Consider the following 21126-nt stretch of genomic DNA (forward strand, 5'->3'; position numbering starts at 1 on the left):
AGACTAAGCTAGAGTTGGTCCTTTTCTTTTCCCTGAAAAAGCCTCTTCCTCTTAAGGGAGTAAAAGCTGACAAGCATATGTCTCCTCTATGATATCGACTTTAGGAAATACAAAGAAAGAGAAGTTAGGGAATTCCCTGGTGGTCCAGTGGTTAAGACTTCGCGCTTCTACTGCTGGGGGCATGGGTTCAACCCTTGGTCGGGGAACTAAGATCCAGCATGCTGCGTGGCGCGACCAAAAAAAAAGAAAGGAAACAAGAGAGAGAGAAGTTAGAGATCTTAGAAGGTGGGAGAGAGTAAGTTTGGTTCCATGCCTGTATCTCTGATTTTAGGATCTTGGGGAAAAGAGTGTTTGAAGGGGGCAGAAGTTGGGTTATGAGGTATAAGCTCCCCTTCTCCATATAGACATTCTCCTTCAGGTGCTGTCTTTGAAGACTTATGGGTTGCCTTTAAGGGAGCTGGGAGGTTTCCTTTAGTATATGTTGAAGAATTGGTTCCTCTGGTTGGATGGTCATCATGCTTAGTTATAATACAAGAAACTGATTTTTTACCATCTAGCTAATAATTTAGCCCAAGTTCATTTCCATTTAGGGAGAGAATTAAAATTTTCTCATGTTTAGGGAGGAAATTCAAATTCTCTCCTGTTTAATTGTTCAGTGACAACTTATTTGCTCCTAACAGACAGAGTTCCTGACCTTAGGGAGCATGTGTCTAGTGTGGAAGATAGACTTTGGTCAAACAATCGCACAAGTAGAAGAAATACCACAAGTGTAACAAATGTTATGGAAGAGAAAATCATGTTACTATAAGAACATAAAATAAAATATATTTTATGTTATCAAGGACATAAGGGAGATCAAGAAAGTCTTCTCTGAGGAAATGATGATTGAGTTGAGATCTGAAGGAAGAGGTAGGGTTAACAAGGCAAAGGGGGAAGGGAAAATATTGAAGTCAGGAGGGAATGATACATTCAGAAACCTGTAGCAAGAATGCAGACTGTAGTGTACAAAATAATATTGCAGCTTGAGTAAAGTGAGTAATGGAGGTACATGTTCAGTTCAGATGTAACTAGAAAGATGGGTATAGGATGAATTATGTTACAGAATTTATCCTTATTATAAGAGCATTGGGAAGCTGCTGAAATGCTTTAAACAGAAAAGTTACAGAAAAGTTATCTGTTATGTCTGCATCTTTTGCATATCTGTTGTCTACTTTTTCAATTCTGGTTTTTAGTCTGAAAAAATGGGCTTATTCTTCATGTGACTGACACAAGGAATAAGTTTCAGGTGAGACTTTGACTCAGTTCCCTCTCTGAGGCTTTATATTGCAGGCTGAGAAGTTTAACCATCTCATTCAAATGGCAAACACACTACCTGACAACTGGGTTACACACATACAGTAGCAGGTGAGTTGTCCCCTCATATAGAGGTCAGTTTTATATATATATATATATATATATATATATATATGTGTGTGTGTGTATATATATATATATGTATGTATGTGTATGTATATATGTGTATATATATATATATAAAGCAGGATGGTCATTCTGTTTCATGGGAAGTAAAGGGGTTTAAGAAGAGTTCCTCTACTCTTTTAATTATTGGGAGGAGGAGAAGTTCCCAGAGAGAAGGGAGGAAATACTACAGATAGAAAATCTGAAAGTACAGGAATCTAATGACCTGAAGAAGAATTAAAACCTGATCAAGTGTTAGGAGTGTGGAGAAAGGTGTCTAGAGGAGGCAAAGATGCAGAAGAAACTCTGAACACGTGAAATTGCACGATCAGGATGCGTCCCACGGAAGCAAAACAGATTCTGAAGGAGAAAGCTCAGAATAAGGAATGTGTCCTTGTCAGGAAAAGTAATGGTTTCATTTGGTGGGCTATAGGTGTTGATATTTTCAGGAGACTGAGGAATAACTGAATTGTACACCAGACGATAGCCACACATCCCTATGAAAAATCTACCCACAAGGAATAATGAAAAGTAGGAAGCAGACTTCTCTGGTGGCGCAGTGGTTAAGAATCTGCCTGCCAATGCACGGGATATGGGTTCGAGCCCTGGTCCGGGAAGATCCCACATGCTGCGGAGCAACTAAGCCCGTGCGCCACAACTACTCTGCCTGCGCTCTAGAGCCCGTGAGCCATAACTACTGAGCCCACGCGCCGCAACTACTGAAGCCCGCACACTCTAGGTAGGGTCCGTGTGCCGCAACTACTGAGCCTGCATGCTGCAACTATTGCAGCCCATGCGCCTAGAGCCTGTGCTCTGCAACAAGAGAAGCCACTGCAATGAGAAGCCTACGCATCGCAAGGAAGAGTAGCCCCCACTTGCCACAACTAGAAAAAGCCTGCGCACAGCAACGAAGACCCAACACAGCCAAAAAAAAAAAAGTAGGAGGCAAAATATGACTTGTTTCCCAGGCTTGGGCCATGGGCCCTAATGCTGAGAATTCTTGTAAGTTGTGCTGGAGGACACAGTTTAAGAAGAAGGACTAATTAAAGCTCCTTCTTAGAAGCCCAAAGCCTCAACCTCAGAATTGTCCACATACCAGAATAGAGTGGCCCTGAGGCCGCTTGCTATGTCGTTGAAGTGGAAAAGAGAGGAGAGAGAACCAGTATATGGACAATCTTTAAATCTACAGTGAACCTTTATTAAATGTGGCCCAGTTAATGGTCTGGATCCAATTATTCAACACAGTATTTCTCCTTAGTAAGAAAACTTAAGAGAACTCATAGGTGTTACGAGAGAGGTTTTGAAAATTTTACAATTCTCCTTAAGGTTCTATTCCTAGCCTAGCGAGAGGCACGGTTAAAAAAGATGTTCTGGTGAATGCTCATTTTTAATCATCTCACTCTAAACTATGCTAGGTCTCTTGGTAATACTTCACTTGACTGCTCACTAATTCTTCCTTGTTTCCTATAGAGCTGTTTCTTTGTTTCTGCCTCTTCTGTTATTGCTGATTTTTTTTCTCTGCTTGACCTTTTGTCTTAGAGTTAGATTAAAATCTCCCCTTGTGATTAGTGGACTTGTTGATTTTTCCCTTGTAGTTTCAATAAATTTTGCTGTATATATTTTAAAGCTATGTTATTCAGTACCTGCAGTTTAAAATGTTATGTTTTCCCAGTGACTTGCAACTTTTATTAATTAACAAGTCTCAATAAAAATGAAAGATCATGCATCAACCAAAGACAATGCATCAAAGGTACATGCATCAACCAAAGACAATGCTGAGAAAAACATGCAAATTACAGAAGCATACAAGCAGCTTGATTCCATACATATAAAATTCAAAGCCCTGAAAAACTGTATTGTGTGTTGTTTAGGGACATATGGTACAAACAGTAAAAATCTGTAAGAAAATCCAAGATAGTGATAACTTACGGGGGAATGGAAAGGGTTATGATTAGGGAAGAGTACATGGGGAGCTTCAGAGATTCTGGTAATGTTTTGTAATTTATGTTGGTTGGTGGATAAACAGGTGTATGTTTTATTATTAGTCTATACGTATGTCATATATGCTTTTGTATGTGATATATTTCATAATGAAAATGACTAAATCATAGTATGGAAAAAGAAGGCAAACACAATTTCAAGACTGCCCTGCATGAATCCCCAAAGCTGGAGATTTCCTCCTCATCTGAGATTCTGAGACATCTGCTCATAAGGTCAGGCACATCTATAAGGCCATATTCTCAGCTGAGACAGTTCTGGCCTGGCCAAGTGTACCAGCGTGACTTTTCACTCCCACATTTATGTCCATATTGCAGTTGTTCAATGCCCTATGCTTTTTTTTTTTTTTTTTCCCGGTACACAGGCCTCTCACTGCTGTGGCCTCTCCCGTTGCGGAGCACAGGCTCCGGACGCGCAGGCTCAGCGGCCATGGCTCACGGGCCCAGCCGCTCCGCGGCACGTGGGATCTTCCCGGACCGGGGCACAAACCCGTGTTCTCTGCATCAGCAGGCAGACGCTCAACCACTGCGCTACCAGGGAAGCCCTCAATGCCCTATTCTGACAGAAACATTCTTTATTAAATTTTCAAAACTGAAAACACTCCCAATTCTCACCCCCATTTACTTTCTATAATTAGTATTCTGCGTTAGTTCCTATTTAGACAACCTGTAAAATTGCAAGAATAAATTGAAATCCTTAATTTGTGCTAAGCTTTAGGTATTCTAATTTACATATATTCGTTTAAACTTCACAACAGTCCTGTGAAGTGAGTACTGTTAGTTTTTCCACTTTACAGATCAAAAAGCCAGGGTAAAGAGAGATTAATTTTCTCAAGATTTTTCAGCTCTGAAGTGGATCTAAAACCAGGCGCTCTGGCCTCAAAATCTGTGCTGTGAACCACCAAGGTCAGGCCTTGTTCTTGGCAGTTCTTACGGTCTTGTTCCTGAGCTTCAATCCAGCCAACTAAACACAAATACACTGGGTGCTGGCAGCCTCTCTCCCAGTCCTTCAGAGTTCTGCCCACTGCAGATTCTCCATACTGCATTCCACCTGTGTTGGTTCGGCAGTTCTTTCAGTCATGTCCTTTTGCCCAAAACTCAGTATTTCCAAGACACCATGAATTGTGGACATCTCTTGACAACCACTGTCAGCGAAGAGGGTGTCACTGTGTCTCTCTAGCCTGTTCAGGTGGGTGAATCTATTTCCAGGTTGTGACTCCTTTTGCTCCATGCATTTATCTTGCTGTGAGTAAACCACTAGCTTTGCCTATGAATTATAAGCCACAACAGTGTGCAAATAAATAAATAATCTGACCAGGAAGTGAGAAAAATACTGCTTATATATGAAGTTATGTGCTTGCAAGAAAAGACAGAGACTGAGAGTGGACCTTCTCTTCAGAGCATGTGGGTGAAGCCATCAGGAGAGCAGAACTGAAATGAAATAATCACTGATGCCCATAGACCACTGGGTGCGATGAAAGGAGCAAATGATTCCTGGCACAATGCCTGCTGCAAAAAAGGTGATCACTACAGATTTTTTTCTTGTGGAATAAATGGGTGATGCACACATCATGCAAAGCATAAACCTGGCAGAGACAGGATGTCATCGTGAAAGGGAATAAGAATTAACTAGATATCTGGAGGAAACCTCTGATTGAAATCAGAGTCTGGAAAGACCTTGATTCCTCTCTGAAATTTTATTTTCCAGAAGTAAAGAAAGAACAAAGGGCCCTGGCAACTAAGGGCCTGTAATGGCTAATTTTATGTGTCAATTTGGCCATGGGATGCCCAGACACTTGGTCAAACATAGCTCTGGGTGTACCTATGAGGCTGTGTTTGGATGAGATTAACATTCGAATTAGTAGCCTGAGTAAAGCAGATTGCCCTCCCTAATGTAGGGGGGGCCTTCAACTTCTCCAGTCAGTTGAAGGCCTGAATAGAACAAAAAGGCTGACCCTCCCCTGAGTAAGAGGGAAGTCCTCCGGCCTAACTATTTGAGCTGGGACATTGGTCTTTTCTCTACCTTCAGATTCAAACTGAAACATGGCTCTTCTTGAGTCTCAGCCTACTGGCTTTTGGACTGCAACTACACCACCAGCTCTCCTAGATCGTCAGCTTGCTGACTGCAGATCTTAGGACTTCTCAGTCTCCATAGTCACTTGAGCCAATTTCTTATAATCAGTCGCTATCTCTCTCTCTATCCTGTTGCTTCTGTTCCCCTGGAGAACCCTGACAGAAACCTAAGTCTAACCAATAAGGAGGAATTTGTTGGTGGTGTAAAAATTGAGAAAAAATGAAAGGGTAGTATTAGATTCGAAAATGGTAGATATTCTAAAAATAAGAAAAAAACAATCATAGTTCTGCAGTGTGAAACTTTAAGTGGGAAGTTGGCTTTAAGAGAATTAGAAAATTCTGATTTAAAAAACACAATATACTACCAAAGAAAAAGGAAGAGGTACGTGAAAATGTCAAGGAGACTGTAGAGGGAGCTGTCTGATCAGCTCAGATACTAAAGGACAATTCAAAGAGGAAAGAAGAACACATGACGGAAGACTGCCTCACATGCACTATTGACTGAGAATTAATTAACATTAGTATGAATAAAATTGAATGAAGAACAGTGATAAGACATACAAGAATTGTGTCCAGAAAATTGACATCCAAATATGCTAGAATTGCAAAAAAGTGCTTTGGGGTAAAGAAGTGGAGGGGCATTATTTTTAGCCACAGGCTATAATGGAGCAAATCCTGATTTAAGAAAGAACAGACCCTGCTTGAAGATCATGCTCTAATACTTATGGGGACAAATAGAAAGTAGATGTCTCAGTCCTGATTTCGTTCTGTCTTGTATTTCAAGGTATACTATTAGGCTGAGAAGGGTTACAAGGACTCTGGAGAGAGGATTGAGAGTGCAGAGTGAAGGTGGAGCATCAGAGAGCGCCAGCCCATCTCCAGAGTCAGGACTTAACATCCCACCTTCCAAAGTTTACAGAGGGGATTCCTGACATACTCACAGTTCAGTCATTTCAACTATCATTTATCAAGCATGTGTACTGTGCCTGGTACCAGGTCTGACACTCAAAACGCAGAAATGAAGGAGGTCTCTCTGGGAGCTTGAGGATTTCCAGAAAATGGAACAGGTGCCGGGGATCAGGAAATGTTCTGATTTCCCCAAGAGGAATGAACTGGATTCCTCAAACTACCAGCTTCCTGGTTCTCATACAATCAGGCTTCAAATCAAGTTGACTTACTCCATATGATACATCTAGTGAGCAGTAAAAGTGAGATTCGGCCTTCTGAACCTTCTGGACCCTTCTGAATGGACCCAGCCTTCTGTTCTCTTGGCTTCCAGTCCTTAACTTTATCTCTTGGTTATAATTCTGTCCTTTCTCTCTGAATAAAGTGCCAGATGTGACTTTCATTCATCCATTTATGAAACAAATATTGATGGTTTCTTATGTGCCAGCCTCTGTTCTGGGTGCTGGGGATACATCAATGAGTAAAACAAAGTTCTGCCCTAGTGGAATTTGCCTTCTGGTACTGATTGTCATGGTGGAGACAAAATATAAACAAATATTTATCTTTATGGATTCATAGATATGGTGTACAGTAGTGCTATGAAGGAAAATAAAATACATCAGGCCAAGAGGGACAGGGAGTCCTGGGAGTTACTGTTTTATGTAGTGTGATCAGGGAAGTCTCCTCAAATAAGGTGACACTTGCACAGAGACTGGAAGGAATTCAGAGTGAGAGGGTGCTTGTGTCTGGTATGTAGGACATCACTAGAGGGAAATGCTAGTATAAAGGCTGGAACAGAGTGAGTGGAACGAGAGTGGTAAGAGGTAAGATCATAGTACTAGTGAGGGCAAGGGGAGCACAGGATATGGGCTCTTCTAATCCATGGTCAAGACCTTGCCTTTAATCTGAGGCTATAACTCTTGAAGGGTTTTGAGCAAGGAAATGCCATCATCTGATGAGCTTTAAAAGGATAACTTGGACTTTCATATGGAGAATAGGCTTGGGGCTGGGCAGATAAAATTAGAAGAGAGAGCAGTTAGGAGTCTATCAGAATTACCTGGGAAAGAGTTGATGATGGCTTGGACCAGAATGTAATGGTAGAGGCAGGAAGAAGTGATGTATTGCTAATTCTGAATACATTTTGAAGGTAGAGCCAAAAGGATTTGCTGTTGGATTGGCTGTAAGGTATGTGGAGTATTGAGATGGGATATTCGGTTTGGCCATTAGTCTTTCTAAGGTGGCTTATTCTCACCTTCTGATGTTACCCACTTCTAGGCACTTTGGTAGCTGACTATTTCTACCCCGATTCAAAACCCCAGCACCCAGTCTGCCAATGCCCTTCCTAGGCTTGCTCTAACCCCTGGAGAACAGGTGTATTCTTCCCTTAAGTTAAAAAACAAAAACAAGGGGCTTCCCTGGTGGCACAGTGGTTGAGAGTCCGCCTGCCGATGCAAGGGACGCAGGTTCGTGTCCCGGTCTGGGAGGATCCCACATGCCGCGGAGCGGCTGGGCCTGTGAGCCATGGCCGCTGAGCCTGTGTGTCCGGAGCCTGTGCTCCGCAGCGGGAGAGGCCACAGCAGTGAGAGGCCCACGTACTGCAAAAACAAACAAACAAACAAGAAAAACAAACTAATTGAAATGGCTTCCTTTGTGTCCTGAAAACGTATATCAGTATAAGGAAAAGTAAGATTACCTATGTATGAAAATGTAGCATTTTATTTATTTAGTTTTTCTTCTTGACTGAGGAATCAATGCTTAGGCACTTAGGTGCTCATAAAATGAAAATGGACACATAAATCCTGACTAAGGAGGAAGATGTCTTAGGAAAATGAACCTGTGTTTCTGTATCAAGTCAAAAAAGACACACGTTTCAGAAGCAATCTTTTCTTTCATGGTGTGGTAATGAATTTAGCCCAGAAACTTTTGATTCTAGGAGTAGTCTAATGACTGCAAAAGAAACTAAGTGTTGATGCCTGTTCTGTTTTTTCATAGTAGAAGTGCATATCATCTGTGCTATCACTGTTTTCTCTGCTTGTACGTTAATCAGAACCCAGGCCAGTGTCTTTATAATAGGAGCTGAAGGTGGCATTACTGCATCTGTGGGTCAGACTGAGGGAATCCAGCTTTGCTTCTCTGTTTCGGCAGCTACACAGATGGCTTGCCATTCCCACACACGAACAGGAGCTGATGAGCACTCCGGTGCCCTATTTAAGCTTTCTGGCTCCGGAGAGAAGCTATTTTGAAAAGTGTAAAGATTACACTCTGATAATAGACCAGAGGCCTTACACACGTGGATGGCTCACAGAGGATTAAAAGAGCAGACCCGGAACAAATGCAGCTTGCACCTGATAGAACAATGAGGGCGACTTGCTGTCACATGGACTGCAGGGGCTGTTTGAAGGAAGTTCCCTGCTTAGATCATTGATGCCTCTGTGAGCCAACACAATGGCGATTGGTTTAGGGTGCCAGTGTCTGCCAACTGCTGTCTTCTTGAGGAACCAATTAGACCACTTTGTACTCCTTTGGTGTTTCAGGGATCTTAGGTCCTAATTGGTAGACTTGTGTCTCTAAAATTTGATCTTTTTCTGAATGTTCCTGCATGGAAACTTTTCCCCAGGGTTACTAATCGTCTGAAGAAGTAGATGACTGAGAAAATTCACACTTTTTCTAATTCATTTTAAACAAAAATGATGCAGGTTAGAATTTTGTGGATTTCAGGCCAAGATCTAAAAGCTGTTCCTAAGAGGAGCTCATGGTTGGACAGGGACCTTAAGTTGTTTACGTCGGATTCAAGTAGTTCAAGGCTTTGGGAAGACTGGCTCACTCAACTGTGATAATACCCACATTTTAAAGTGCTGTTTTTGTTCAATTTTGATATTAGGGTTATATCAGCTCCATAACCTTACTCTAAGCTCTGGAACAGTTTAAGTGGAATTGGAATTATTTACTTACTGGTATGAAAGAATTGACCTGTGAAATTGTATAGTCTTGGTATGATTTGGGGGAAGTTACATCCACTGAGACAATGGCCGAGGGAGGAGCATTAGTGTACTAGCCAGGACTTTGGCCCCAAACTCCAGTGTGACCCCCAGTTGAGATATGCTGGAGCACTTGGAGAACTCTTACCTATACTAGGTTGACCTGTATGTCCTTGTAGAAAGCAGGCTGAAGTGCCCACCTAGCCTCTTTCCCTGGAACCCACACAAGAATCTGGGATTTTATATCCCTTTGGTAAGGAACAGCCATGCCAGAGCCCTGTAATTGCTGAGAAAATAACAGAACAAAAACAAAAGAGTCAGAGTTTGATCTAATGCTCAGAGAGCCTACTCTTAACCCTTTCAGGCTCAGGCTCATTCCCAGAATTCTGGTTCAGTCTAAAATGGGGCTGGGATTTTACACTTTAATCGAGTTCTCAGGTGGTGCTGCTGGTCCGGGGACCACACTTTGAGGAACACTGCCTTAAGGTATAGTTTGTATAGAAAAACAAGAATAAATGCTCATTTCTATTGATTTCCCATTTTTCTGGATCATAATTCAGTTCCCTAACAGCTTCCAGAGGTGATCAGCGATTTTTATTTTCATAACATTATGAACACAAATATTGTTTCTAACATATTTAACATGTTTAACGTGTTTTAATGACTTACAGTATGTGTTTTCTTTTTGAAACACAAGTTGTATCGTGTTTGGCCTATGGAAGCCTCTCTAGATTGACTCTATGTTCTTTTAACATGATCCATTCCAACAGTCTTTGAAAGTTTCCTTGTTTTCAGGTACCAACAAAATGCTGCAGGTTCATCTTATAAATTTCATACCCCAAACTTGAATTCAGCCACTTTTCCAGAGAATCTCGGTTCCTTTTCATGTGAATCTATATTATTTTTTGCTATTTCTTTCTAATTATAAAAGCATATTCTCATTACAGAAGGTGTGAAAATAGCACAACATTATAAAGAAGTAGAAACATAATCCAGCCATTTAAAGCAACTACTGATAACATTTTAGTATGTTCCTTTCTGGATCTTTTTGCAATGAAATTCTACATGAAATTATATATAAAGTAATATCTTATATTTTTCATTTAAAAAAGAACATTCATAAAAATTTTCCTGTATCATTAAAACGTTTCATGAGCATCATTTCAAGAGTAGTGTTATGTCCCACTATGTGAACCATAATTTCCTTAATTACCGTAATTTCCTTAATCATTCTCCAAATATTGGACATTTGGCTTATTTTTATAAATTATGCTTCAGAGGACAGCTGTGTGCTTAAATCTTTGTTCCCATTTAATACTTTTTTTTTTCTTAAGAATCTATTCCAGAAGTAGAATCCATGGATCCGAGGATATGAACATATTTCAAGTTCTGAAAATCTATGACCAAATTGCTATCCAGAAACCATTATACTATACCCTTGCCAGCACTGAACATTCTCATTTTAAAATGTTTAGTGTGATAGATGAGAAATTGCTATCATTTTTGTCATCTGAATGTTTATTCTACATAGATTAACACTTGATCTGTTAGGATATTGCAGATATTTTTCCCAGTTTATCATTTGCCTTTCGGTTTTGGTTTTGATACACAGAAACCTTCTATACTTATGTGCTGATATATTCAATTGAAACTTTTTCTATTGGGTTTATAATGTCTACATTGATAACAGAAATAAAAAGGAAATTGACATCCAGTTTATGTAAATTAGCTATAAAACTGATTTTCCTAGAGCACATATGTTATATAAGGCAAGAAATAAGGGCAGTAAAGGAGGCTTGTGATTCCTCCATGGGGTCACATATGAGTGGAGCCCCGGCCTCATACTGTAATCTGTGTGCAGCAGGTCCTTCCCAGCTCTGCTCATCTCTGACAGGCAGTTGGGTCTCCCATGTTTGGAGGGGGCAATCTTTGTTGAGATAGTCACTGCTAGAAACCAGTTGTCATTTAATAATCCACGTGGGCCAAAGCCCTTCAAAGATGTCTCAACCAGACCTTCAACAAAAGTGTTCTCTGGCCACTCTGCCAGAGCCTCTCTGTTCTCCATCAGAAGAACAGGCAGAACTATAATAATAGAAGGAAAGGATGAAGTCATCTCAGTATAGGAGCACAGTGTGGGAGGGACAAGCTCGGAACTCAGTCTAGTTTGTGTCATGAAAGCCATACTTCATCCTCTGCACGGATGTGCCCCAGTGGACATTCCCTCCCCTTGACTCTACTTTCTCTCTCTCTCTGCCTCAGCTTCCCCCTTTCCTTCTGCAACTCTCTCATGAAGTCGTTCAGTACCATTTCCGCACCCTCCCTCTTCTCTCAGGGAACTCCTTGCATACTTTAGGATTAAGAGTTTCCTCCTTTGCATTTTGCAGACTCCAGTAGTGTCCAGAGTTTCTCCAGTGTGCTCACTGCAGTTTCCTTCTGCTCAATTCCTTGCTAGGCTGGGAGGGGTGAGGTGGTGTGAGGCTTAACTTTAGTTTCCTATTTAACCGAACATGTAAACACATCGCATCAAGGTCAGTATTATTTTTGTTAAGGACGATGCAATTTAAGATACGCCAAAAGAGAAATAATTTGTGTCAGCATGACTCCGGGCCTTGCCCATCTTGGAACAATAAACCTCACTATTATTGTGTTAAGGAGCATTTGGCAATCTCGGAGCCTGTCCTGCTTTACAGAAGGAACCATATTCCTTTCAAAGGCCCTTTCCTTGCTATGCAGGGTGGGTGCTGCCCGCTCCAGTTAATTTGAGCATCAGTTCATCTCACCTCAAAATGGCATCCTCCCCACCTGCCACCAAGATAAATTATGTTCTTAGAGGATTGTCAGTCTCTGTATTTACTTTGGCGCATCCACTACTTGTATTTTTCAGAATAATGCTACTTGTGTTTTATACACACACTTTTTTAGAGGAGAAACATAAGTTTAATTTTGCTTGTATAAATAGGTAACTTATGAGGTAGAAAATGGGGCTTTATGGCAGTCTTCTGTTTCTGCTGATGAAGATAGCAATTGAGAAAATTTTCCTAATTGTGAGCAAAACATTTGAATGGTTATTTATTTAAATGTACAACCAGTATGCTTACCTTGCCCTGGAACTAGGTTTAATGAACATTTCTCTCTCTTTATGTAGCTAAGCAGAAGCTATGGTCCTGTCTTCATGGTGTGCTGAGCTCAGAGGAAGACGTGAAATGATTTGCATAAGGAGATTCATTGACAAGAAAACTGCTAGAGTCCAAACTTGAGGCCCAGGACTGGAAATGAAACAAAGGGCCCCCCAACAGGAGCTCTCCATGGGTGAGTCTGGGCTACAGCCAAGAGTGCAGCACATGCGCCGTGAGTGGGCTGGGGGCTCTGCTTCAATCTGTGGCTGAGGCTGGCTAGTGCAGCAGGCATAGCCACCCCAGCAGCCTGGGGAACTTTAGCAGAAAAGGCTAAGCATGTGCTTTTGAGCTGCCCAAGTTATAAGCTTGGGATCCGAGGATGCAGTATTGCTGTGGATGTGCAGGATCTTTATAGAGATTATTGCCGCAGCTGTAGACAAGCATCCCTGTGTTTTTATGAAACCAGTGAGATATATGAGAATAGCAGTGGATGAGTAGAGGCTGTGGAATATGTGAGATAGCGGTGGATGAGTAGAGGCTGTGGAATTTATGTGAATAGCGGTGGGTGAGTAGAGGCTGTGGAATATGAGGTAGCGGTGGATGAGTTGAGGCTGTGGGATGATCGTGTTTTTCTCCGTATATTTGTGGAAGCAGGATGGATCCCTTCAAACTGAGCGAGCCCCCGGTGTTCTTCCACATTTAGGCATGGTGGGGGATTCAGTGGGGAGAGACTAGATTTCTTAAAGTTGCTCAAGCCAGAAATCTTGGATTTCTGCTTTCCCTTCTCCTATTTCCAATCTATCAATCAGCCCTAATGATTCTACCTGTAAAATCTAAATGAATTCATCTGCTTTTCTTTAATTCTCCTTCTGTGGTGCTAGATAGATCACTGGCATTGCTTTCCCAGTTTACTCACCTCCTGATGGCTGTTTCAGCTCTCTTCCCTGTTATATTTATTCTTTATACAGAGTTAACTTTTAAAAATATAAATCAACCTTGTCATTCCCTTCCTAAAACCCACCAGTGACTTAACATCCTGCTCACTATAAAACCAAATCTCCTTACACTGGCCTACAAGCCCCTAATGGCCTGACCCCCTCCAGTCCCTTCTCTTCCCACTCTTCCCCTTGCCCTCTGCACTGGAGCCACATGACTTTCTGTTTCAGGAACAGGAAAGTTCATTCCCGCCTCAGGGCCTGGGCACCAGCTGTTCCCTTTGCCTGCACTGCACTTCTCCTGGCTCCTTAGCTTCCACGTCACAGCATCAGAGAGGCCTTTCTTAGACACGCAACTTAAGGTAGCCCCCTCTCCCATCATTCTGATATTTTCAAGTTAACATTTACAACCACCTAATATTTTCTTAATTATTTTTATCTACCTACCTATCTTTCTATCATCTCTCTAATCTAAGCTAGCTACCAGTTTATGGTATAGTTTGTGGGGGCAGGGAGGGAGTGTTGACAGATGAGTGAATAACTGAATGAGTGGCTAGCTATGAATTAATTCATTTAGTATTTCTTCCAGTATTAGACTGCAAGTTCCATGGGAGTGGGGATTTTGAACAGATCTGCAGCTCCCAGAACAATGCTTAGTGCATAGTAGTCATTCATTAAATATTTGTTGAATGAATGAAACAGCTGAAGTGAGTAACTGAAAAAAATAAAGGGGATAGACTCACCTTTATTCCCTGAGGGTATGAAATTCATCTCACCTGTCACACATAGTTAAAATGTTTTAGTGTTTCCCAGGAGGTGAGTAATGTGCAAAGTGCTTTTGCAGTGCCTCATTTAATACTTACAACAACTTTCTGAGTTACATACTATGTTATTTCCATTTTATAGATGGAGAAACTGAGGCTTAGAGAGATTAAGTAACTGCTATTTAAGTCAAAGAGCAGTATCTCCAGTCACTTGATGCTATCTAGTTATCTGTTAATATGGTTTCATTCCAGTAGTTTATTGAAGTTATAATTTTTTAAATAAGATTTTATACATCTTATAACAATAGAAATAATCATAATAATAGCAACAATAAATGGTAACAAGCATCCTTTCTTGCTTTTTTCCTGTTCTGTGGGGAAGTGCTACCTTTTGGCAGAAACAGTTATCAGCAAAGGACCAGGTTATAAATGATCAAATATGGAAACAAGGTTCTGTCTGCTCCATTACAGATTGTTTTTTCAGCTTGCAGGAAAGGAAGAAATAGAGTGAAATAATCTCAAATTAAAGGGTATGTGAAAGAGACCTAAAATAATTAGCAATCTCTTCCTCTCACGTAGGAAAAACACTCTGTATTTTGGGTTTTTTTTTTTTTTTTTGAATATCTGGGCCCCTTTTGGAGGCAGAGTTTGCTTTTCCTAACTCTGTAAGGTGCCCGGCTCCCAAGAGCAGACTGCTTTGGAAGGTAGCCCCACCGCCAGCTTTCAGTAGGCCTTGCGTTTGTTTCCTTGTGTCCATCCCACTGGGTTCCATGACAGACATATGGAGTTGATTCTAAACGACCTGCTGAGCTTGGGTGTGATGCTTTCAGACATGAAAGCTTGATTAATGGCAAATGTTAATTGAAGCAGTGAATTATTAAAGTGTTTTTCCATAAATGATAAATGCTGCTGCTGGCTCTTTTGCCTCTTGTGACATCATGAAACTTTCCAAGAAGTTGCTAGCTTTGTTCAGGGAAAATGGGAAGAGGTGTCTGCATTTGATGGCATTCGTGGTAACCTGTTTACGCTCTGTGGCCAGGCTTCACTGGGGATGACACCACCTCTTCTCCTGGAACCCACATAATCTCAACCAAACAAGGAAATCGTCTTTCCCTTAAATGCAGAACTCTATCCAAATGGTCTCATCCAGCTTCCTAGCTTCGGTGCCCATCAATAGCTGGTGACTCCCATTCTTTACCTGAGACTCAGATCTTCCCCTGAGCTCCAGACTTATAAACACAGTTATTATTTGACAACTCCACCTGATCCCCCATGGGATCTCAAACTCGTATTCATTCATTTAACAAATAATTATCTAGTACCTACTGTATGTCCCCAGTGCCACTTTGTTCTAAGCACTGGGGAAACAGTAATGAACACAATAGATATAGCTCCTTGTGGAACTTACATTGTAGTGGGGAGGGGAGGAGACAAATAAACTAAGGCAACAAAAGGGGAGCAGGGAGTGCTGAGCATTGGAGGTGGTGGTAGCAGGGGTAGAGGTTTTTATAAAGTGCTCAGGCAATGTCCTATTAGATGATATTTGGGCAGAGACTTAGAAGAAATTCTAGACGGAGCTAAGATTTAAACATAAAAAATGAAACTATAACATATTCCAAATTGTCTTTCCTTTCAAATTTTTCCCCTTGTCCTGCATTCACAATCCCCAGGAATGTTGCGTACAATCACTAGAGTCACATACATGGGGTCATCTTCCTCCCCAACCTCTATTTTATAGACGAAATCATCCTGTCACCCATTCTGAATTCCTGGAACTTACACCTTCACAGAGACATCAGGTAGAATCTTCAGCCACCTATCACTGGCTCCTCCCATGGGAGAAGGAAGGATGGATCAAATAGACCAGATGGAGAGAGTCTCTCATCTATCCGTCCAGTTTCTTTAGTGCTCTCTGACAGCATTTCTCAAAATTTAATGTTCATAGGAGTGAGTTAGAGAATCTTATGCAAATGCAGACTCTGATCCAGCAGGTCTTTGCCATAGGCCTGAGGTTCTGCATTTCTGTTAAACTCTCAGATAATGCCGTTGCCGCTGGTCTGTGGACCATGCTCTAACGGTCTACCAGGGTCCATAAGGGTGTGAGAAGGCTTCAGTCCTTCTTGCTAAGTACTTTTTCAGCAGCTCCAACTCTCCTCATGTGTAGGATCCAATATATGGTTTTGAGAGCAAGTATTAGAAAGCCCATTTTCACTCTAAATCCAAGCCAAATACTCCAATCCAGATTTATCAGATTAAAGCCTTTTGGTTGATTTCTATTTGACACCTATGCTCTGTTCAGAAGTCAGGAGAGAGAGAGAGAGAGAAGGTTTTGTTTGTTGTTATCATTTCCATTTTATAGATGAGGAAATAGAGGCTTAATATTGTTGAAGGACTGATTTAAAGCCAAACAGGGAGGAAGCGCAGACTGGGATTTGAAGCCTGTCGGTTTGACCCTAGCATTTACCATCTTACCTGCTGTTTTATACCGCCTCCAGTGAAACTGCCCTGCCCCTGGGGATCTGGTCCCTCTCTACCGTGTGATTGCTGTCTCCGTCCCCTGCTTTGTATACCTACACACTAGTCACAGTTTCCTTACCCATTTTTGCTTCTTGGCCATCTTCTTACCTATCAATATGCAGATCAATGTCTAACTCCGTTATGAAGCTTTTCTTTGATGCTTCAGCAGGAAATAATCCCTTCCTATTTGTCTCTTGGTTTACTGTGCACAGAATTCCATCATTTCCCTTGCAATAGTTATTTCATTTATTTGTTACACGACAATTTCCTCTGCTATTTTGAAAGATTGGAATAGTGTTTGATTCATCTTTTCTTCCCAGCACCCTGCTCAGAGCCTACACTTATAAAAAGCTACATATATATTGAATGAATGTTTAATGCTTACGTTGGAACTTAGTGTCTGAATGGTTCTGTGCTTAGTCTTCCTTTTTCTTACTCCTCTTTATTCCCTTGCATTTTGTTTGAAGTGTTTGTTTTCTTCTTTACTGTATGGGCAGAAATAGGGAGGGCAGGAGCAATGCCTTTTTATCTTAGGGACCTGCTCAGCATTTGGTGAGGGACCTTGCACAAACTTGTGGTAAAATGAAAGCTTGATAATAAAGTATTTTTGTATCCTAAGAAGAGCAGAATACAACTTTAATTCAAAGTGAAAAGAACCAGCTCTTCCATTAACAGGTATATGATCGTGAGCTAGTTACCTAAATTATATGAACTTTACTGTCCTCATCTGTAAGATGGTGGTGTTGACATCTATATCACAGAGTTATTGAAGGATCAGATGAAATAATACATCTTAAAGAATAGCAGGGGCTCAATAACTGTCAGTCTCCCAGCTTCCTCTTGTCTGTTTTTGCTGCCAACATGAGGTTTAGGCCCTCATCAGACTTGTTTCTTTCTACTTCCTGTCTCTCCCTCTTTTGTCCGTTTTACATATGCTACCATGGCCCTCTCCCTAAACACAATATTTATCCTGACCCTCTTCTGCTCTAAGATTCAATCGCCAACAAGATAAAATTCAAGCAGCCTTTTTCCAAGGTGCCCCTTCAGCCTTCCACTGTGCGCCGGCATCAGCTCCAGTTCCAGGCGAAGCAGGCAGCCACTACTTCTTTGAACATACGCAGTTTTACTTTTTTATCCCTTTCTTTGAACATATGCAGTTTTACTTTTTTATCCCTGGGCCATTTCTCCTATTGTTCCATCTACTAATTATGCCCAACTATTACTTAAGAATCCAAATCTTATCCTTAAAACATAGTGCTGGTCTTAACTTCTTAATTACCAGATGTAATGCGTGCTTGCTCTCTGACTTGTGTATCCCAGTTAAGGTAATTAGTTTTGCATTTCCTTGTTGGAATGGTACTTTTTCTGTTGTTTGAAGAGGCGCTTTTAATCTCGCCTCACCATTTTTCCTCTTCTACCAGATGTTAAAATCCTTGGGAGCAGACACTGTCTTGTATCCCACAAATCTTGGTATTCCAACCACTGCCTAACATGCAACCTAATGTTTATCCAACACCGTGTGGAGCAGTTTACTCTGTTCCAGGCACTCAGTACATGAAAATAAATATCAAGACAAGGCATATAAAGATTTCTCAACCTAATTATGGAAACAGACAGTACATAGGTGGAATACAGTGGATGTAGCAGATAAAAATATCCATGGATTCTTTGAAACTCCTTTCATCAAAAGGTGAGGTCTATGCTCTTGTCCCTTGAATCTGGGTGTTCTTATGATATGCTTTTCCAGAAGAATGCAGCAGAGCTGACGTCATGTGAGTTTTTGCAGCATGTGCTCTCATTCTCTTAGGAGATTGCAATGATAAGAACAAGTCAAGGGCAGACTCATTGAGGATGAGGGGCCATGCAGAGAGAGGGAGGCCCAGCCTGCCCGGCCATGTCTCCATGAGTGAATCCAGACAACCATCTAGAGCAGAGATGAGCTGTCCCAGCTGAAAACCCAAATTGCTGACCCAGTGAATCATGAGAAATAAATGATTGTTATTTTAAGCAGCTGAGGTTTGGGGATTTTTTTTTTTTTATGAACCAGAAACTGATACAGTGGAATAAGTGCTGTTATAGATTGATATAATAAAGCCCAGCCTATTAGGGGCAGAGGCCAGGCAGGGAAAATCTTCTAGAAGTGACATTTGACCTTAACATTTCATGTACAGAAGTTTCCAGAATTAATAGTTGTAGGGGGAACATCTGGTAGGTGTTTAGCAAAGTTATATTTAATTATCTAATATACATTAAATAAAACCTAAGAAAAATTATGATTGTATCATTATCTCACATTTAACAAAGAGGTAAGTTATCAGACCAGTATATGGGGAAAAAATTATTAGACCATTTACTGTTACGAAACAGCTAACACTGACTGAAATATAATGTACTTAAGGCAAAAACAAGACAAAAATTCAAAACATGTATAATAAATGGAACAGGTGGTGGAATTAGCAGGTGGGAGAAGGGAAGAATATTAAAGAACTGGGTTTCAGGAGAGCTTCATTTAAGAGGAAGGGTAGGGAGTAAATTGTAAAGGATAGGGAATGCCTAAAACTCAGAGAAAATCAGGTTCCATTCAAAATAGAACTAAGAGGAGAGGGCGTTCCAGAAGGAAAAATGGCGAGAGCAAAACAACATGGAGGCAAGCAATGGCCCATCTGGAGAATGAGTGGACACTTGGAAGTAGTAATAGTAATGGGTAGGGGGTGGTTTTGGAAAGGTATATGGACCTTATAGTAGTGGATCTTGAATGCTGGAGTAAGGATGTTTTATTTTATTTTGTGGCAATGAGAGCTGTTGAAGATTTTTAGTAAGACCACAACATTATCGGGGTTCTGTGAAAAATCATCCTGTGTGAAACTGTTCTACCTAATGGCAAAACTAAGATTTTTCTCCTGAAGCCCAGAGGCAATTCTTCTAATATCCAGTTTGCTTTATATCCCCAAACTTTTGTGATCAAACCGAGTTTAGGAAAATACTGGGAAAATCTCCAAATATGTAGATCTGGGGTTTGGGCATATTACAATATAGAAAGTGGTTAATAAGCACACACTTCTCATTGGAGAAGCAACTGACTTTGGTATAAAAGATCTAAGTTCCCATTGCTCTCCTGGTCCATACTCCAGCTTTTCAGGCTCACCTACTTGCTTCTCAGTATAAGCAAAGTGTGTCAATTCAGTAACAGGCCCACTAATGCCCCATGTTTTCCATGGACCTTAGTAGCAAAACAATAGGAGATGGTAAGGAATTCTTCTTTACTCCCCAAATAACTATTGATACTTCTTGGCTAAACATCTGGGATTAGAAAAGTCAAATAAGACATTGTTGCTCCCCCTTACGAGTTCTTAATGAAAGCAGATACATCAAAATGCAGCCTTCACGGTTCTGTGGTAGGTGATGTGAATCGACCTACTCAGCTTCAGTTTTCTTCCTTCTGGTGAGCCTTGCTGTTTGCAAAGACTGGAAAGCTAAAAACTTTTATTTCCTGGACTCCCTTTCAGCTAGGGTTCTGGATAGATTAGGTTCACCAGTTTGATGCATTGGAAGGGCAAATTCCTGCCCCTTTGGTTATTTTCTGTTGGCAAGCAAGGTCCTGGGGGGCTGTGGTTATTCTGCTGCAGCATGCAAAGGCCCGTTTACCGACTTTGTGGCAGGCAAGAGGCAGTTTCAGTTGAAGTATTGGCAACTTTCCAACTCTGATTTGCTGATCCCTGGATCATTGGTATGGTGTGTGCTCTTGTACTCAGTTCTGTGGCGCTCTGAGAGTCAGTTTCAGAGCACCATGCAGCCCTAGCCTAGAACCCTTACGATAGTGTGTGAGCATCTAATTTCCTGTATTAAATCTCCTGCTTAAAGTACTTCGTGTGGTTTCTGTTCCATGCACTGACTGTTTACACATGGTATAAAAGGTGTATAAACAAAGCAATTAAGAATACAGCCAAGTGCATGACTAGTTCTGCTTGGGAGATTTGGAGAAGTTTCCATGGAGGAAGTGATAATATTATGTATCTTGAAGGATGACTAGTAATTATTATTCAATAGGCAGCTAAGAGGTGGAAGGGGCAATCTAGGCATTGAACAGAACTTGTGTAGAAGCACAAAGGTGTCAAAGATAATAGTGTTCAGGGAATAATGAGTATACTACTGAATATCTACTGCCATTGCCAGCCCATCTTTTAGTACATCCTTTTAATAATACAGTTACACCTCAGTTAATGTTTCCCCATAGAGTGCCAGTTCTTTACAGTGCTTTTCACGTCACAAATATATATATTAGTATATGTCTTTCTCATGTCTAGTCAACCAGTATAGTAGAGAGGGTCAGGGAGCAGGTTAGT

This window comes from Grampus griseus (assembly GCF_964374135.1).
Source record: "Grampus griseus genome assembly, chromosome: 8".
NCBI classification, from domain to species: Eukaryota; Metazoa; Chordata; class Mammalia; order Artiodactyla; family Delphinidae; genus Grampus; species Grampus griseus.